The following is a 21,106-nucleotide window of genomic DNA, read 5'->3' on the forward strand; positions in this document are numbered from 1 at the left end:
TTTCCACGCACCCGCCAGACAGGTTCACTCTGTCCAACTTGCCCTGGCAACCGTCTCACTGATCCACAACACCAGAACCGGAAGAAGATCCTTCTCCTACATTGCCACCAAGACCTGGAATACCCGCCCCTCCACCTTGGCAATCACCCTTGCTGATTCGATTCAGGAAGGATCTCAAGACCTGTCTCTTCGACTGAACCTCCACGCCCAGAAGGATCACCAGTCTACCCCCTCCCCATGCCCCCCTCAGCGCCTTTGGACCCGTACGGGTGAGTAGCAGCGCTATATAAATTCCTGATTAGTTGCTCAGGTTAGGGGCTTGCATTTGCCTAGTTTGAGAGAACGCTTTCTGTTATCAGCCTTATTTTACAGACCGTTTCTCAGTGGATCCCGAACTCATCCTATCATATTGCGGTTTGAGGACTTTGTAGTGGGACATTCCCATGCCAAAAGACGCTTGGCCTTTCTAGAGCATAGATTCTGCATTTGATCTTCAGAATTGTCTTTGCTTCCCTTTCAGTTGAAGGACCTTTGTTTGGGTGACCCCCACTTTACTCTCTTGGTTTTACGAGCACTACTTCCAATTCAAGACTTTTGTTTGGCAACCAAAGGCTTTCTGGGTGTTGATGTCATATTGCTTACTGGTAATATACGTTACTATTGGTCCTTTTATCCTCCTCTCATTCATCACTATTTAAGTATTTCTACCTCAAGAGACAGGAAAAAAACAAGAAGAATGTTAGGTATATGCTCCTATAAGGCTATACTCACCCAGCATTCCTCTTGCAATTCCAAGTTGCCACAAACAGAAGGCTGGGTTGATTAGAGTGGCATACTGAATGGGGCAAGGACAATAGGAGAAAGCCTCATGAAGATTATCCATAAGTAATGACATTACCCTAGATCCCCCATGTCCTCATCCCATTCGTCACTAATGAGGAATAATAAACCCTAGCTGGCTGAAAAGCTCAGCTTTAAGGAATGCTGGGTGAGTCTAGCCTTATAGGATGCTGCCTTGTGGGAGGAGCATATGTGTTGCATTGTTCTTAGTTTTTCTATTATCTTTTTTTCTGTCTTGTGAAGCAGAAATACCCCAATAATGATGAATGGGATGCGGGCAAGGGAGAGCTGGGTGTAATGTCATGTTTTACTTCCATTGACCTAATTAGACTTCGGAAAACAATGTCTTTTAAGTCAAAGTGTCTGGTTTGGTGTAGTGATTGTTATGACCTGGAGTGAGGTGGTCACGCTAGTCTTTATTCAGAAGGAATATTGAGTAGAAAAGCCAGTGGTCATTTTCCTAAACTCCACCATGGGCCTTGAACTGAGAATTTATATGCAGAATTTTGTAACTTGTGTTTATTTATTAGGTGGCACCGTCTGCTTGCTTCCTTACAAGATGAAATGTACATTCAAGAAAGAAAATCTTCTGCTGAGTTTAATGATGTCCTCCAGTAAAGGCACAAGGACTGCCTAAGCCTGTGCCTAAGGGACAGTGGACAAATGGCCCTTTAGTATCGGGTAGATTTAGGAGCAGAAAAGAAAAGTTGTTAATAATTTACGGTGATGATTAAGTACACAAGCAATACAACAGGTGGTTGAAGTGTACCCCTTTATTGTCTGGAGCCTCCTGTAACAACGTCCTTCAGCCCCGCTCTGTCCCTTGCCTAATGACTCTTCTTGTACACTAGGTTCCAGCATGGAATCTCCTGTGTTGCCAAGCAACACATCGATACAAGAACACATCACATCCCCGTTCTTATACAACAAAGCACTAAACTAATACAAACAGAAACTATCCTAATAAAATCTTAATTAGAGAACAAAAGTTAACATGAATGTAGTACCAAAAAAAAAAAAATTAACAATAATGTAGTCACTCTGGAATTACTTATATATCCAAGAGCTCACACCATCACGTACATAATCTTCCAACTATTTAGGGAGTCGCCCGGTTCTACCCACTTAATTTTCTTCTCCCTCCTCGGAAACAACATTCCGTTGCGCCATAGCCACCTCAAGACTCTTGTCCAAATGACTCATCATTTTCCGCACTTACACCACTGGACTGTGTGTCCACACTACACCCAGCACTTGCATCCTCCTCAACCACAGTTTGCTCACTGTTTCTGTCCTTACCATCTCCCTCACAGGCAGAATCAACATCCAAACAATGAAAGTCACCAACAAAACTTGGCATGGAAACTTCTTCCCCAGTCATCCTAGAGGTTAAAGCAATCCGATGCATATCCCTCACCTTACCACTTCTGACAGCATTCTTCAGAACCTCCACAACTTCCTCTAGCTCAAAAAAAAATGGCCCTCACCTTTCTTTACCTTGCCCGGCTTCTTTATGCGGACCCTGTGTCAATTCTAGTAGGTTTTGCTCCTTGTCTACCATCATAGTAATTTTTTTAGTTTGGCCTGGTGCTCCATTAATCTAGTGCAAACTGACGTCAGGGACCAGTGACAAATGTTTGGAATAAACAACCACGCTGGGTAGCACTTAGACCGAGGTTTACGCTTCTCATCACAAATGGAGAAAGTGCAGTACAATCACTTTAGTAACCCTGTACGCCAAAAACTGCCTTATGCAATTGAATCACCCAATCGAGTCTGCTGTTACACGCTGATTGTATAACCCCTTTTATCACTGGATTGATCCTCTCCACAGCACACTTCCCTCTTGGATTATACTGTGCTGTAGTTTTAGGATTGATGCCAACTTTTTCAAAATACTCCTTGGCTGCATCCGAAAGAAATTGTACACCATTATCACTTAAAATGGTCCTGGGTAACCCTTCAGACACAAAGGTGTTGTCCAAAAGCTTCAGAACAGAAGTGTTGATTGCATCCACAACTTCTACCATACGCCACTTAAAGAAGAGATCCAGTAAGACAATGACATACTTTTGATCAGTACCCACATGTCCAAACAAATCAATGGCCACAGAATCCCAAGGATCCTCAGGGGCACACATTTCCAACATTGGAGGGTGCAAGGTTTGTACGGTTTTGTCTGTTGTACTACAATTCCACACATACCTTTCCACATCAGCATCTACCCCCAGTCACCAAAATAGGTCTCTTACTACATTCTTCGTTCTCACAATTCCAAAATGACCATTCTGACATAACTGAATAATCATTTTGCTAAATCCAGATGGTGGTACAATTCTCTCAGCTCACAAAATTGTGTTATTTTCTATACTCAATTGTGACCTGACTTACCAAAAAGGTCTTAGTCACTCATCACACTTGTTTGAGCACTACATCCTTTCCACACTCCAGCAACCACTCCTCCTTGCTCATCGCAGTCACCAGTGCCATGCACAAATGCCACCTGAAAACTGTTACATGCGTCCTTTTCAGCCTTCTAGTTTAAGGGGCAACCTAGACAATGTGCAAGTACATTGTCCTTGCTGGGTAAGTATAGCACCTTGTGGATGAAATCTTGCATGCGCATATAAGGTCTAGCAATTCTTGCAGATGCTCCCACAGTGCCCTCTGTCAGCAACTTAATTAAGGGTTTGTGGTCGCAAAAAATCATAACCGGCTTACCCCACGCAAAGGATCTAAAATGAATCCATGCCCAAGCGTAAGCCAGTGCCTCCCTTTCTATATCTTCTGTGAGAGTTAAGGCCCTTGAGGGGAAAGACACGATTAGTTCTTTACCATTCTTATCTTTCTGCGATAGCACAGCTCCTAACTCTTTAACACTTGCGGCAGTGGTAATGCAACTGTCCAAATTTGGATCAAATCCTTCTAAGGCCTGAACTTTTTCAATAGTTGTGGTGAGTAAATGGAATTCCTCTTGACACGCACTTGACCATTTGAATTTTGCTTAATTTTTCAACAACTGCCTCATGTTAAAACACTTAGATGCAAATTGGGGAATACATTTTGAACAATATTCAACTGGCCCTAAGAAGGACCTCAATTCATCCTTTCAACTAGGGGCTGGAGCTTCCTTGATAACATTTACCAAGGAAGCTTTAGGCTTCACCCCATCAGCACAAATTTCATGTCCCTAATACGATAATTTCTCCTCAGCAAATGTACATTTAAACAATTCAACAGTAAGGCCTTTTTCCCTCAAGATACTCATGACGTTCTTAAGTCTACGGTCTACAGTCGTGAACTTTCTTGTTCTCCCCAAAAATTCGGATATCGTTTGAAAAAATCTGGTGCCCTCAATTTTGCTGAATAAATTAAACCTTAACCTTTGAAATTCTGCGGCAGATGATGCCTACCCAAATGGCATTCTCCTAAATTGGAAACATCCAATTGGTGTAATAAATGCTGTTAACTTCTTGGAATCGGATGACCGAGAAATCTAGTGATAAGCCGCTGATCGATTGTGGAGACAACTTTTGCACCCTTTAAACTACTAACCATCTCTAATTTTTGGTAGTGGAAAAAAATCAATTACAATGTTTTCAGTCAAATGGCGTAGATCAACACACAAACAAATTTTTCCATTACCACGCCGTGTAACTACTAAGGGAGAAATCCACTCTGAACCTTCAGTAGGCTCTATAACATTAGCAGCTACTAATTTGTTAAGTTCATTTGACACCTCCTCCCTTAGCATGATTGCAATATTCCAAACTTTATGGATTTAGGGAGTTGCACTCTCCTTCAAAACTATGCGATGCTTAAAATGTATTAAATTCCCTAATACTTTACTGAACACCTCAGGAAATAAGTCGGACATTCTGCTGGCCACAAGGGTTCCATCATCCACTACTTTGATCTACTCCTCGCTGTTGGGGTCAAATAATTTGAAATTTACCTTGGTCCATCCAACCCAATACTGGTGGACCCTTCTTGGCAATGTACAATTTGGCACGTGTGCTTCTTCCTTTGAAACTGAATGTAAACCACCTGTGCCCCAACATTACAATTGTTTCTCCAGAATACCCTTGCGGATGTATAACAACAAACTAATTTCTCCATAATTCCTCATTTATGATAGTGTATGGTGAGCCGGAATCAGCAAAGATTTTTATTTCCACACCACCTACACTTAACATGCATTCAGGTTTATTCATGATGATGTTGTCATCACATTAAGAATCAACTTGTTAGACAGATTCATAATGTTATTGACATTACCATCCTCAAACTCCCTGTCCAAATCTTCGTCAGGACTTCCCTCTTCTAACACGCACACTTCACGCCAAATCTTTTCCTTCTGCACGCTTTGGCATAATGACAGCTTATACCACAATTGCTGCACTTCTGTTTTGTGGCAGGACAAGATACGCTATGGGCTAAATGATCCTTATTGTCACATCTGTAACACCTGTTTCTACTTGCTGTACCTGTTCTAGTTTGTGGCTTGTACTGCTTAGGAATAACTTACTGTTCACCTTAGTAACTGTTTCCAAGCCATTGCTTTTTCCAGGTAACTCTTTAGCACACCTGCCTGACATTTGCCCTTTACGCACAATTCTAATTATATCAACTAAAGGGGAGTCGCAGTTCACCCACAACCGTTCCTGAACAGCTTGAGTATTTGTATGCATAACAAGCTGATCCCTGATAAAATCATCCAAAAGATTCCCAAACTTACAATCCAATGTCAGTTTTCTCAATTCTGACACATACTGGTCGACAGATTCTCCTTCCACCTGTTTACTCTGAAAAAAATCTATACCTAATTATACATATACACATTTTAGGAGTGAAATAACTATCAATGTCTTTCAAAGCTGCAAGAAATACATCAGCATCTCCCACAACTGGTGCCTTAGACATTTGGTTATAAATTCTTAAGCCATACAGGCCTAAAGTATGTAATAAAATTATTTTCTTTTGTACAGCAGGCATTTTTTCTTACTTATCGATTGCTGCAATGTAGTTCAAAAAGGAATCTTTCCATTCACTCCATTTGAGTTTTGGTTCCACTTCAGACAGCCAGAAAGCATGAGGAGTTGATATGGAGAAATTCTGAGTTGCCATTGTTCTCACTAGTCAGTAAAACTTAGATGCACAACAGTCCATATCCCTAAACGCAGCAGCGTCCGGTAATAAAAGGAAATGCAATGTATGCGTACAGCACCCTGTCTCAGTTAAATCTTGAATGTATCTTAAAGATACTATGCGCCATGTGATTTCTAACTTCCAGTCCCAATCACTTGAGGTACGCGGCTCCTGGATTCCAATGGACAGTGTTGAAAATGGCCATTTTTGCAGGGTTATCCCCAAATATTTTGCTTCTTCCTCCTATTTTTTCCTGACCTGCTGTAGTTGGTTTTAGGACTCGGAGTACTTTACCACTTCTGATCAGTGATAAAGTGCATATGCTCTTTGTGTACATTGTGTTATGGACTGGTGTTTCCATGATTGGCATATTTGATTTACTTCTCAGTCCCTAGAAAAGTACACTGAGTGTGCCAGGGCCTGTAAATCAAATGCTACTAGTGGGCCTGGAGCACTGATTGTGCCACTCACATGAGTAGCCCTGAAAAGGTAACTCAGACCTGCCATTACAGACCCTGTGTGCAGTCTTGTAATGCCATGTCGACTTAGCAAGAACACCCACTTGCCAGGCCCTAACCTTCCCTTTTCTTACCTGTCAGTCACCCCTAAGGTAGACCCAAAGTACCCCTGTGGGCAGGGTGCAGTGTATGTGAAAGGTAGGGCATGCCATGGTGTGTGTGGCATGACCTGATAGTGAACTACTGCCAATTTCATTTTCACTATTGAAAGGCTATCTGGCCCATAGGAAAGCATGGGAGTTAACTTATAACCTCTTCCCATTGGGACCAGATAGGAAATTAAAGTTTAGTATGCCTGAACTCCAAATCTAAAGATGCATCTTTTAGTATATGTGATTTTTACATTGTGTTTGAAAATACTACTTTTAGAAAGTATGTATTTTCTTGCTAGCCATCCTGTGTGCCTCTGCTAGGATGTGTATTGACTGTCTGGCTTTGGAGTGACAGGAGTTGGGGAGGTGCATTCTCTCAGATGGCCACCAGGGGGTCAGGGCTGGGCTGAATAGACCTGGGCTGCATTCAGAGTAGTGGAGGAGTTGTCACTAGCACCTGAATAGGCCCAGTCTGCATTTAGAGTGGTGAGAGGAAATGTCCCTGGCACCTGAATAGGCCCAGTCTGCCTGGGACAATGCTGTCTCCACCTGCTAGGAAGCTGCACCAGAGAGGACCAAACTGGTTTTGGCTAGGTACAGACACTCTCTGCCTTAGGAGAGCAAAGGATTTGGTGATATAGATATTGGGGCACGGAACTTTAGAATTCTTCTGGACCAAGAAGAGCTGTAGAAGCTGTGTGGAGAAACTACCACTTTGCTGAGTGCTTTGCTGTGTTAGCCTGCAGTGGCTGCTTCTGTCACGGGCAGTGAAAGGACTGGACTGAACTTTCTACAACTTCTTTCTTTGAGTATCTCCAAGGGCTTGAGGTAGAGCTTGCTCACTGTTCAAGAAGTCTCAGGAACAGCAAAGACTTCAAGTTCTTCTGCCATCAGCACTGGGGATTGTGTGTTGTGTGCTGCAACAGAAGAAAAAGCAACCCGATGACGCTGCCAACTCCGTGTCCTAAAGGCACCGCAGAGGGCAACGCCGCAATGTGACCCTGGTCTCACCGACTATGCAATCTGACACGGCCACCAAACTGCTGCTTGCACCGTGACCTGTGGGCACTGCACTCCGCACCGCCTCGTTCACGATGCCACCTTGGTATCCCCGCTAACAATGCCGCCGGCACTGTGGTTCGAGGGCACCGCTTGTAAAGTTGCATGATGCTCTACCCTCATCCCGCATCGCAGCCTTGGCCTGCCAGCGCCATTGACTCCAGTTCATCAGCCGACAACAGCGCTCCAGCAACAACGCCGCTGCTTGCAGAGTGACCTGCTAGCGCTGTGACGAGCACTGCATCACTTTGCACTATGACCCTGGTCTCAAACACAATCTGAAGCTGCCATCGAGCCGCTGCTCGCACTGCGACCTGAGGGCATCGCAGGCTGCACTTCGCACCACAGCACCCGACGCCCGCTGACGCCAGCGCTCCTGACTTCAACCGCGAGGAGTTTGATCTGCAACCCGTGTGACTTTGAGGGCCGATGACTCCTGCACCAACCTCCGGAACTGACCCCTACGGACGCTGTGCTTTCAGAAGCTCATCGAGGGGTCGCTAACGCCATCCATTTCTATAGGTACTGTTTTGCAGGTTTCCCCGACACCGTAGCTGGTCCGCGAGGCCACTGTCAGCCAGAACTGTTTGGATTTGTTTGTTCACGACACCGTGATAACCCCAGATAGAGCTATCCACTTCAAGGAACTGTAGTTCAAGGTTATTTTGATAACTGAAGATTTCTAAGTACTATATTGTGGATCTTTATCGTTTTTGGTCTTGTTTAGAGTGTATAAAAATATTGGATATTTTTCTAAACTGGTCAGGTGTCCTTTTGTAGTGCTTTCACTGTACAACTGTTGGTTATGTGCAAATGCTTCACATATTGCCTCTAAGAAAAGCCTGACTGCTCGTGCCAAGCTACCAAGATGCTGAGCAGGGTTTATTTTAGGAGTGGAACTCCCTCATCCTGACCAGAAGGAAGGTCCCTACTTGGACAAGGTGCAAACCATTGCAAACTATAGACCCCCATTTCTAACAAACAGTTATTGTAATAAACATACAAAGCAACATGCTGCTCGGCTTAAGTAATCATGAAGAGTTTGTGAAGATGTTAGAAAGGAACACAATTGCGTCATGCCTGGTCACGCCCATTGACCTGATGCGCTTGCGTGTCAATGCTCAACGAGCTTCCAGACCTTCTCCCCACAAGAAGATTGTGACTGCAATGGTTCCAAATCCTGCTACGGATTCGAGTTTCGCTTTTGGGGCAGGAAGGTTTGTTGCTGAATGGTTCCACTGCGCTGACCACTAAAATGACAGTTTAGCAACTGCCAGCTTCAAAGGTAAACATGTTCTTAAACAGTTGTTAGCGAATACCTCTAATGTCCAAACTTCCACGAAAATGAACCTTCGCAGTGACCACTCAGGTAGAGGTTCCACCAAGGTCCGTCGCAAAATGCCGGATTGTCAACTTAGAGCAGATCAGAGGTCTTAAAACTTTTGAAGGTTGAGCCCCCCCAGCTCAATTTGTTTAGCTGTTGGCCCCCCCCCAACACCTGACAGAAATTTCTGGAATCTGGTACATTACATAATCGACCGCCGCGCGCATATCCTGGGCCATATCCAGCAAATAATGTTCAGCACAATAAGAGTGTTTAGTAAAGTGCAGGTTTGTGAGTAGGTGTGTTGAAATGACAGATTATTACACAGCTCAAACCACCATTTCCTAGATAAAATATGTGCAAATTGTTTTTACTAGGATGCTTTGTTTTACACATGACATTGATTGATAACACCACCAACATAGATGTGACGGGTGTGCCTGTTTTTCGCCACAGTCGGTCAATCTGTGGATGGATTTTTGCTACTGCCATCCTCAGGTTGTCATCCGCATCCAGGGGCAGATCTACAAGGCACTTCCGAAGCACAGGGATGCGACATATTTACAAGACTATGACGCACCTCTGTGCTTCCCCTTGCGCTGGTGCACAAACTGCAGCCATGCGCTAGCGTAGGCATCCTTGCACCATGGTGCAAGGATGCCTACGTCGTGGGGAGATTGTTGTTGTGCAGGAAGGGGCCCCTTCCTGCACATAAACAATCACTACAGGCATTTCCCTCTTTCAATGCATGCTGTAGAATGCAGCACGCATTGAAAGATCAAAAAACAAGGAGAAATTAAAACATTTCTCCTCGTTACGCCTCGCTAAGCCACATTTAGGGTGGCGTAGCATTCAGACGCATTTCCAGATTTACGATTCCTCGTAAATCTGGAGATGTCTTGTTCCATGGGTGTTGCGTGGGAACACCCACAGCAATACCCATGGAACAACCCTTCAACACAAAGTGCTGCGTGTGAAGGGGCCGTATTTACAAGGAGAGGAAACGTCACGTAGTGTGGCTTTTCCCATCCTTGTAAATATGGAGGAGACCCCTGAGCCACCAGTATGTCACGAAAAGTGACGTACTGGTGGCGTAGGGCGCTTGTAAATCTGCCCCCTAGTCTTTAATAGCGCAAGTGCTGAGAACCCAATCTCACATAAATAGGACGAGCTGAAATGCAAGAGAATTTTGATAGCATTTTCTCTCAAAGCTGAATATTCTGCAGACATTTTCAGCCAAGACAGGGACTGTAAGGGAGACAGTGTTGTCAGATTTTTCGAGCACTCCCTAGCTCAAAGCTGGTACACGAGAAACAAATCTTCTCTAGAAATCATTAACAAACGTTTTAGGCAGCTTTATAATGGGATAATTGCCCACCAACCTGTTATGGACCCGAAGACAAAGTTGAAAGTCCACAGAGAGGGCGTTGAACGAACACCTAATTGAGAATTCCTAAGTAGCACGAAAAGTTGCTTGCCTGAAGCAGTTTGGGTTAAGGACACGTCGGGCTTATGTTTAAAAAAAATAGAACTAATAATAAATGAATGATGTCTATTTTACTGCATAGCAATGTTGTCTGACAAACTTTGTGGTGGCAGGGACACGTTAAGGATTTTGGGTGCCCTGGGCCAAAACTATTTTGGGGGACCCTATTTAGTACAGCTTTGAGACTAAATGATTTACTTTCAGCTCTGCCTTACCCTCTTTAGCCAGGCTACTAACGGTGCACAGGAGCTATGGTTGAAATTCTAAAAGCGTTTACATCTAATATTCATAGATAGTGATGTGTGTTTTCACTGTTGTAACAAAGCAGCAGCCCAATAATTTTACAGCGAATAATATCTGTGACATCCTTCAATTTCTCATATGTGAGGAACCGCTTGGATCTAAAATAAACTTTTTTATGGTTGTTGCTTGAAACAAACATTTCTCTGCAAATAGTAATAGACTCCTTACATCAATCACATTAAAAAGAAATAACACAAAACGGTATTTACAAGAATCTGTTTAGGAATTATTCCAGGCCATCAGGGCAAAAACAGAGCTGTCTATCAAGGGGCCCCTGGAAAACAGGATTGCAGTGCATGTAAATGTGCCCTTTTGTACTTTAGGACGAAAATCTTGATGGGGCACGACATGCCCATACTCGTGTACTGGGGCGCAACTAGACCAGAACTTCAGGTGGGGGCTAACACTCCCAGCCAGGGCTGGCCAAGCACTTGTTGCACACAGTGCAACAGTCTTTTTTGGTGCCCCTTCCACATTTCCTCCTTCTCCATGAATTTCCTCACTACCACTCACCAACGATGCATCTCATCTCTCTTCATTTTGTTATAGCGCTACTCATTGTTTACTCACACTCAGTTCTGTGATCTGCATGGTACACATTCTATGGATCAGGCACATTAACCCTCTGAGCTGTGTGGGTGGCAGGAGTGTTCATGTGAGTGCACAGGGAGCCACGCGACAGTTTGCGAGTAGGGTAAGAGGAGTGACTGCAGGGTGAGCGAGGTGACCATATGAATTTGGGTGCAGATATAAGTGTAGAGTGGGACGAATTAATGTATGGTTAGTGGTGGGCTTATTTGAGTGAGATTGCAGATTGAGCAGTGACGGGGACAGGTGAGTGAAGTGTCACTTGAGCGCAGGTTGAGTAGTGTGCTTGTGTGATTGCAGGGTGAGGTACAGGGTGAACAGTGCAAGTGAATTGTGAGTGCAGAGTGATCACTGTGAGTGCAGGGTAAGTGGGTGAATAGTGTGAGTGCATGGGGATCAGTGTGAGTGCATGATGAGCGTGAAAGTGAAGTGCGAGAATGAGGAGCGAGTTGTCTGAATGCAAGGTGCATTCCCCAACATTTGAAGTAACTCAGAATGTTATTGACAGCAGCATAGGGTTTCAAAAGTGTTAAACTATTGCTAATATGGCAGTAACCAGGGATCTGGGTGGAGGAAATAAATAATGTGGTGATCCTGCAACAAACTCCCAGTCTTGTGATTAGGGTTGTCAGCTCATTATTTTGATGTCCGAGGCGGTACAAAAATAAGCAGTCACGTAAAGCTGTTTTGACAGTACTTGTCGATGCATAATCTCAACAGCAAATATAAATAGAAATAACTTTTACTTGTTTTCTAGGGCTGCCCGAATAATCTATGGCTGATAATAAAAGGGAACATGCTTCTTTATTTACAGACAAGCAATTTGCAGTCTGTTTAAAAGAACACATGGCTGGCTGGCATTTTGCGCACCTGCCTGTGTAGTTTTTAAATAAACTTTGTCTCCTTTCTGGGAAGCGCTAACCCTCCCAGGAGGGGGTTAATTCATAGAGCTGAAATGCTTTAAATGCAGTGAGAGGCAGGATGTCTCCACTGCTTAAACTGAAAGCAAACAAACAGACAGGCATTTCAGCTGCAGTGCGAGGCTAGGAGTCTCCTCTACTATAATATCGAATGTGAAGGCTGTCTATTTGTTTACCTTCGGTTTTAGCTGAGGAGACTTCCTGCCTCCTCACTGCAGCTGAAGCTGAATGAATTAACCCCCTCCTGGGACGGTGAACATAATAAAAGCATGGGCACTTCATGCCCCGTCGATTACCCCTCCCTCCTCCCTCCCCAGAGTTCTCTAAAAAGACTTGCGACTCAGGGGAACAAAGGCAAAATTAGTGTGGAGTGTGCACCCCCCTAGGATGGTGTCGCGGCCCCCCAGGGGGGCGCACCCCACAGATTGAAGAAGTCTGACTTAGAGGATGATTCTTTATCCTCACCCATTGAAGGATGCGCTCCACTATAACTGCAACAGCAGAGACGGACGTTGTGGTGAGCCTTCCTTCAGTAATCTTGGTGCCGAATGCTGCTGGTGCCCTTAGTAAAGTATGACAATGCCAGAAAAGTTCATAAATAGCAGAGAAGTTAAGGTATCGTTTTTCAGAGCTGCATTTGGGTCCTGCTCCAGACATTCGTTGCTAATTGTTAAGTACACATGCACTACACCAGGTGGTTGAGTGTACTCCTTTATTGTCTGGAGCCTCCTGTAACGTCCTTCACCCCGCTCTGTCCATTGTCTAGTGACTCTTCTTGTACACTAGGTTCCAGCATGTAATTCCCTGTGTTGCCAAGCAACACATAGATACGAGAACACAAGGATCGAAGAAGGATTTAAAGAAAGACGTGCCAATATTTTAAAAAAGTAAGTGCTGTACCAATTTATTATAAAGACCCAAAAAAATATACATTAAATGTGCTCTAAATAGACCACTTGACTGGTACAAAGTCGCAGAGTTCTTTTGCACAGCTGTAGAAGAACTGGGTATTTCTGAAGGCCAAGCGGAGTCATTTAATTACTTTTTATTATTTTTTATTAGATATTTTTTTTTATATAGGCCACCAACATCGAGGAGCTTCGGCTTGCTCACCCCTTGATGAACATTCATCCTCCATTATAATTCAGAAAGAGGGTTGTGAAGTCGATTATTTATTAAACATACTTTTTAAATGTGTTTTTCTATGAGCAACGCAGAAAATACTTTGCAACAATATAGTTTACCGATTGAAAAAGTCAAATTCTCCTTAAAACACTACTTTACTTTTTTGAAACAACAGAACCCTCAAGTAAGATCAAACAAATGGTCTGTGCACGTAGGCAATTGTGCTATAGGCGAAGGAGACAATCGACGGAGCACATACCAATGACTGAAGTTTGATACGTGGCCATCCAGAGCATGCAATTTGTTTCTGCTCTCTATGAACCCACTGTGGCATCTTAAGGTGTTTCTCCTGTTGCCAGGTGCTTAAGAATGTTTTATTCTGTATGTACTGTGATGATGTAAGCACCAGCAAGGCAGTTGGAACCTGGCTTTCATCCATGCAGGAGCTTCTTGTGGATGGGATCTATTTCTTGCAATAAACTTAAATATCCTTTCAAGCAATCCTGAGTAACCTCATCCTTACATTTGGCGACAGAGGATGGCTTCACCCTTATGGATTGGCTTCAACCTGAAAGGAAGATCTCAACACTACTTCAATTCTTAAAGCAGGTTTTAGAAGAACTTCTCTTGATTTATCTACATTACAGGTACTATTTACTCTATCACCTTGGATTTTGATGTCCTACAGCAATCACTTCCTCACCTTTATATACTAATTTTGACTTGCTAAATTAGATTTATACAGCAAATATGGGTCTAAACTGAATGCTGTCAGGTCTTTGCAGGCTTTTTCTCAATTGGTGGTGTGTGGTGTGCCCGGATTCATCTCTCCCCTACAAGCTTTGACCACTGCATCTTGCTCTGACATACAGATCCTGATTGGATGTGCTTTCCAGCTTGGAGACACTTGCTCCTAATGTGACTGTGCCCCGTGAATTACAACGTGCTGCTCGATTTGTACTCTCTGCTGTTTCGCCGCATAAGGTTTAAAAACGGCATTTCAACTGGGAAAGCATCTTTTGAATTTGTCGGTGAGCGCTCACCTGACGATCGTGTCTACGATCGAAGATGGGAAGCGCTCGCTCTCTTCTACCTCGCGGCTCTAGCTTCCAATCCTTCACGCTCGCACATTTGGAAAATTCTTCAGCAGCGTATCTTCGTGCCGACGCGTCACGTCTGTGACATGTTTTCTCAGTCAATGGACAGCCTTTGGTAACGTTGCTAGGTAACGATCCAACACAGCGCATTTATTGCGCATTCAACGCGTTACCTAGCAGCACTTTGACAAGCAGCACAGCACAGCCTGAGAAATTAAACAAGCCTACAAAAGGAAAATTTTGTGTATCTCTTCAGTGATACACACACTTCAAAAATCAAAGGTAAACCCAAAGTGTGTCATAACAGTGACACACACACTTCCTTAAATAAAAAAGAGGTAATTCTACAACAGTGACACACACACTATTGTGTGTCACAGCTTAAAACTATTGAGCAATCATTTACCTTTCTCAACTTGACTGCAACACAGGTCTAATTTAAAACTTGTACTTTATTTTGTTTTACAGCTTCCTCAGGAGATAATTAATTTAATTGTTTATCAAATTGATTAGAGAAAATTTTAAATTTAATTAATATCTAAAATACATTTGTAAGTCATTTATTTTTTTATTTTACCAAAATGCAAAATGTCACTGCACCTCCGTTCTTTTTGTCATCACCGGGAGATCCTCCTATAAAGTGGCGGAAAGTTTTCGAGAGGTACACAAGAGTGTGCGGTTCTTCCTTAAGTGCAGAGAGGAAAACTGCTTTACTCTTGCATTGCTTAGGATTAGAAGGTCAGGAAGTTTTCAATCACCTTCCTGAACTTGATGATCGTGACCTTAATGAATATGAAATTCGCATTGCAAGTTGAATAAACACTACCTACCCAAGGGCAGTACCATTCTAGATAGGTACCATTTTGGAAGGAAGACTCAATTGGAGGATGAGAGTATTGAGAACTACGTTACGTCCCTTAGGAAGTTGGCATCATCATGTAAATTTGCTGCAACTCTTCATGAAAGAATAAGAGATCAGTTCATGCTGGGATTGTCGGAGAGGAGTTGTGGCAAAAGGATGAGCCAACTTTGGAAGATGTTATTGTAATCGCCAAAAGGATCGAACACTCTATAAAATGTGTTGATGTTATAAAGAAAAATGGCAAAACTAAAGAGAAAATCTCTATTCAAGCTGTCAAGACTATTCCTAGAGGAACTACTAATCATAAAGCAACTATAAAAAATAAAACCTCAAAGGAAACACCCAAGAAATTTGAGTTTTCTAATGTGAAATGCTTCCGTTGTGAGAAAATGTGACATTTTGCAAATGACAGACAGTGTCCAGGATGGAAGGCGATTTGCAGTAAATGCAAAAAGAAAGGCCACTTCACTGTCATGTGTAAAGGGAAGGACTATAAAGGGAAAATAAGTGAAGTTTATTATGATGTCGATGGCAATTATGAATGTAAAGATGAGGTAGATTGTGGTCAAATCCAGGTACAGGTCGTACAAAATGGGGAAGGGAAAAGTTGCCCTATTGATGAAATCCTAGTGGAAGTGAAACCTACTAAAGATCTTTTCGACTCAGGTGCAAAGATTACCATTATCTCGAAAGATTTCTTTATCAAAGAAATTATAGGAAAAGTAAATGTTTTTCGCCCTGACATAAAACCCTTTGCATATGGCGGTGAACCCATTAAGCTGTTTGGTTACTTCTGGAATTTGAATGACTATAAAAACAGGTTTTAATTCAAAATAGGAGAGGGGGGACCGGGACCCTATTAATGGTCCAGTGCCCGTGCTCCACAAGAGTGATTAGTAAATCAAACAGGGGGCACTTTTCCAGGGTGAGTGTTGCAAGGAGTCAACACTCAGTACTCAAGGATGAGAGGACACGAATAAAGAGAGAAGGAGAGGGGTGCCAGGTCAAGGGGTGGGGAGAGACGCAAATTGTCTCTTGTTGCCCTCACACATCCCAAGGGATGTCATGCGTCATCATCAGGCTGTTGCTCCTCGTCGGGCCGGCGGTGCAATGCCCTACGGGTCCCCCGAAGGGTCTCTTTGGCGGAGATCTTTTTAGAGAGCTGCCGATGGGTGCATGTGAGTGTGTGGGTGAAAGGTCTAATGTGGGGAAAAGTGCATGCGTGCAGTGCGTATTAAAACTGCCTAAGGGTTGCCAGAAAAAAGTTTTTTAATGAAGAGGTACCCTTGGCAGGGTAAAAGACCCGTAGGTTAGAAGTTACGAGATGTGCCCAGGTACCTATGCTGAGGTTGACATGTTTCACGCCTGAATTGGTCTGAAAGATCCTTGGCGTTTCATCAGGACCAAGTGTGAGGGTGGTGTGTGGTGAGTGCACGGACGTGTTTACTGTGAGTGGGGTGGCATTGGCCCTCTCACAACTCAATGTGGGGAAGAAGGTCGCCTACAAACTAATTGTGGGAGGTGGCCAAAAATCCGAAGTAAATCTATGCCCCCTTGATTATGACCTGTGCAGAAGATAAGAAGGGAAGGGAGATAAAACACACACAAGGTTCAGGTATATTAGCTCAGTACCCTGCGGTATCGCCTTCACACTAATACCCAGGGCCTTAACGATGAAATCCCCTGGTTGGAGCTATAACTCACTGACAAACACCACCTTTCTGGGCCTGCACCATCTCGCACTGACTTGACATCCTTATGTGATCTGTACCCACAGTTTTAATATGCACTGCACGCACGCACTATTCCCCACATTAGACCTTTCACCCACATACCCACATGCACCCATAAGCAGCCTTCTAAAAAGATCTCCGCCAAAGAGACCCTTTGGGGGACCCGTAGGGCATTGCACCGCCGGCCCGACGAGGAGCAACAGCCCAATGATGAAGCATGACAGCCCTTGGGATTTTTTCAATACATCCGACCGGACCGCTTTGAACTGTTCGACCGCGCCACGTAATCCAAGGACCTATCAAAGCCCTTGTTTGCTCCACAGCTTACCTTTTTCCTGTCTACATTATATCTGACAAATATGCGGCTGGATTTATTTTTTGACACTATCTCCATCAACGACTGCAATACCCAAAACATTGATCTAACTAAAGGACCTTTCAAATATGATGGAACTTGTGGGAAATGGGAACCTAACTTTCCTCGTACAATAATAGTCCATCAATACGCTAACAAGCCTTGATAAAGTTACTTAAAGTAACAAAACACCTGTCGGCTGTCATTGGCTACTTCACAACTGGGCTGTCTTTGACTGTTCTCAATCGTCAAATTTTGGAAAGTTCTAGGACTGGAACTCCCACTTTGACCTATGTATCTGCTCACAGTGCTCTCAGTGAAGAATAACATAAACCAATATTGAAAATTTGTATTGCACTTGAAATTACATACAATGTGTTTAGATGTGCTTTGAAAAAGTTATACATGATACGCTTTGTGGTGTTCAAACTTATCAGTATTGTTGTAATCTGACTCATATATAGCGTTTTGTAAAAAAAAATAAACATTTTTTGGACTGTATAATATTACAAATTCCATACAAGTAAATATGTGCCAGTGATGTTCTCTATTTTCGAACAATTTGTACCTTTCCTTTGCTTTTTTGTTTAATAGGCAAAACAAAGAAATTACCGATATAATGGCCTAAATAGGCCATTCCTGTCATACCTATCTACTTTCTTTTGAAATTATTATTTATTGACTGTAAGAGTGCCGAGGTACAATTTTTCTTAAAACATCTCTTGGGATGTGTGAGGGCAACAAGAGACAATTTGCGTCTCTCCCCACCCCTTGACCTGGCACCCCTCTCCTTCTCTCTTTATTCGTGTCCTCTCATCCTTGAGTACTGCGTGTTGACTCCTTGCAACACTCACCCTGGAACAGTGCCCCCTGTTTGATTTACTAATCACTCTTGTGGAGCACAGGCACTGGACCATTAATAGGCTCCCGGTCCCCCCCTCTCCTATTTTGAATTAGTACTTAGCACGGCGGCTCAGCCGAGGGACCTTATCTCTCTTTCCACACTTCTCTTTCCCTCCTTCCTTTCTGAGACATGACCACCTCCACCATTCGGGACAACCTAGGCCTGAGCTTTGATGAAGACATTGTGGCAGAAATTTTGAGAACTCCGTCACTACTGGATAGTGACGGCAACACAGAGTCAACCAGTGCTCAGGGCGACTGGAACTAGCTAGCCTCTCTTAAGAAATTGCAAATAAAAATCGTCCTCCATGACTCAGTTATGACTGAATACCTTAGAGCCAACGCAGCACATAACGGCCTGCTGGTCCGCACTGCACCCAGGATATACCTGGAAGACCTGTCAAATATCTTGGAAATGCACCCGTGATTGGATTACCTTAATAATCAGCTCTGCCAAACGACTCTCTGAAGCACTAATAATAAACATCAACATAGTAGAGAATGGCCTCAAAACCGGCATCAGCATGTCAGCATATAAAACCCGTCTAGCAGAGATTAACACAGAAATATCGGATCATCGTGACTATCTTCTCAACCAAAAAATTACTAAACTACAGAAAGACCTCAAAAAATTTGATAGAGAAAATATCTATCCATACACAAAAGAGGATTTCCTACCTACAGATACTGATGTCTTGTCAGACGATGGCTCTTCCACATCCAATCAATCAGGACATTCCTCCTATAGCAACTCCAGCAATCAGAGCTGGGGTAGACGACCCAATCAACAAGGCCTCCTACCACCACCTCCAATGCCACCGATGTACGGATACCCAGTCCAACCATATCCACAACCAGGACCTATGTGGTACCCTCCGTACAACGCACCTCAACCAGGGTTCCAACAACCTTTTTTCCACAAACCTCCTCCTCCTTTTCAGAACAGAGGCAGGGGCAGAGGCAGAGGAAGAAGAAGAGGAAACAAACAAGTTCAATGGCAGGACTCAGACAACCAGCAGAGAACAACAAGGAGCATGACGCACCTAAAAAACGGATCGTCAACCTTTCGTCCAGGGTACTCAATCCGGATGAGACCACAGCACTTGAGATGGGGTTAGGATTTGTACCCACGCCCAAAGAAGACAATTTCCGGCTTAACGAAGAACTACATCAACTCTTCTGTAAGGTCAGGCTCAGGGCCTTCTTCAATGACACTACCACACCTGAACAGGAGGACACAGGACTGAGACCACCCTCCAGATTTACACCAATGGCAGGCACGGTCCCAAATGAGGTCCTCACCTTTGAAAAGGCGGTGCTTAAGGAGGCCAATCTTCTAAAACCTCCTACCAGTTACAACAATATGCCCAACAAACTACGCAATGCTGTCAGCTCTTTAAGAAATGATACCACGATCATTATCCAACCCGCAGACAAAGGGGGCACCACAGTGATTCTCAAAATCGAGGACTACGAGCGGGAATGCACCCGCCAATTGAGCAACACCGAATATTATGAAATCCTGGAGACTGATCCAACCTCATGTCTACTTGGACAGATCCGCATAATGGTGAATGAAGCTTCCACGGAAGGCTGGATCACTGCCAAAGAAGCGGCATTTCTTGTGAACAATACACCCAGGATGCCCTACTTCTACCTCCTGCCCAATATTCACAAGGGAGACACCCCTTGCCCTGGCCGTCCAATAGTATCAGGCATCAACTCACTTCTGGAACCCCTCAGCCAATTTAGCGACTTCCTTCTACGCCCTGTGGTCCAATCAACACCAGCGTACTTAAAAGACACCCGAGATGTTCTCAACCTCATCCAAGTGATCAACGACGAGAATACGGAGGACATCAATCTACTGATCACACTTGATGTAGAGGCGCTATATACCAACATTCCTCAGGATGCCACCATTGAGGTCACCAGTAACCTCGTACGAGAGTCTGAACTCCCCACCAACACACCGGCGGATTTCATCACAGCCCTCATTTCAATGGCCTTAGCCAATAACTTCTTCAGGTACAAGACCTACACGTACCATCAGGTCCAGGGCACCAGTATGGGTAGTACCTTCGCCTCAAGCCTGGCAGGCCTGTACATGGCCCATTTTGAAGCTACCCACATCTTCACCGATAATAACCCATTCCACAAGAATCTTGTCACGTAGAAACGTTACATTGATGATATCCTGATCTTTTGGAGGGGCCCTGAGACTACGGCCAAGACTTTCCACGAATGGATCAATAACCAGGACCCACACCCACGCTTCACCATGACGGCCAGCACGAAGGAGATCCCCTTCGATCATGATCAGCCTCGAGAATGGAGTGTTGCACACTACCACCTATAGGAAAAGCACAGACTGCAATAGCCTCCTTAGCTTTAAAAAATTTCATCCCAAAGCACTAAGAGAGAATCTACCTTACGGCCAATTCTTGAGAATTAGACGCAACTGTAGCAGGATAAATGAATTTGAATCCCAAGCCAATCACCTGGCAGATAACCTCGTGGAGAAACACTACCCAGGACAGGTTATCAGGCAAGCCAGAAAGCGGGCCAGGAACAACACACGAGAAGGCCTCTTCGAGACAAGGACACCCAAAACCAATGACCTCATAACCTGCATCACAACTTTCACTCCTCTCTCCAATCAAATCAAGCAGATAATTAATTGGAATTGGAGGATTCTCAACAGCGACACACTTGCTATCCAACCTCCCCGGTTTGCCTTCAAGAGAACTATC

This window comes from Triturus cristatus, chromosome 7 (genome assembly GCF_964204655.1).
Source record: "Triturus cristatus chromosome 7, aTriCri1.1, whole genome shotgun sequence".
NCBI lineage: Eukaryota > Metazoa > Chordata > Amphibia > Caudata > Salamandridae > Triturus > Triturus cristatus.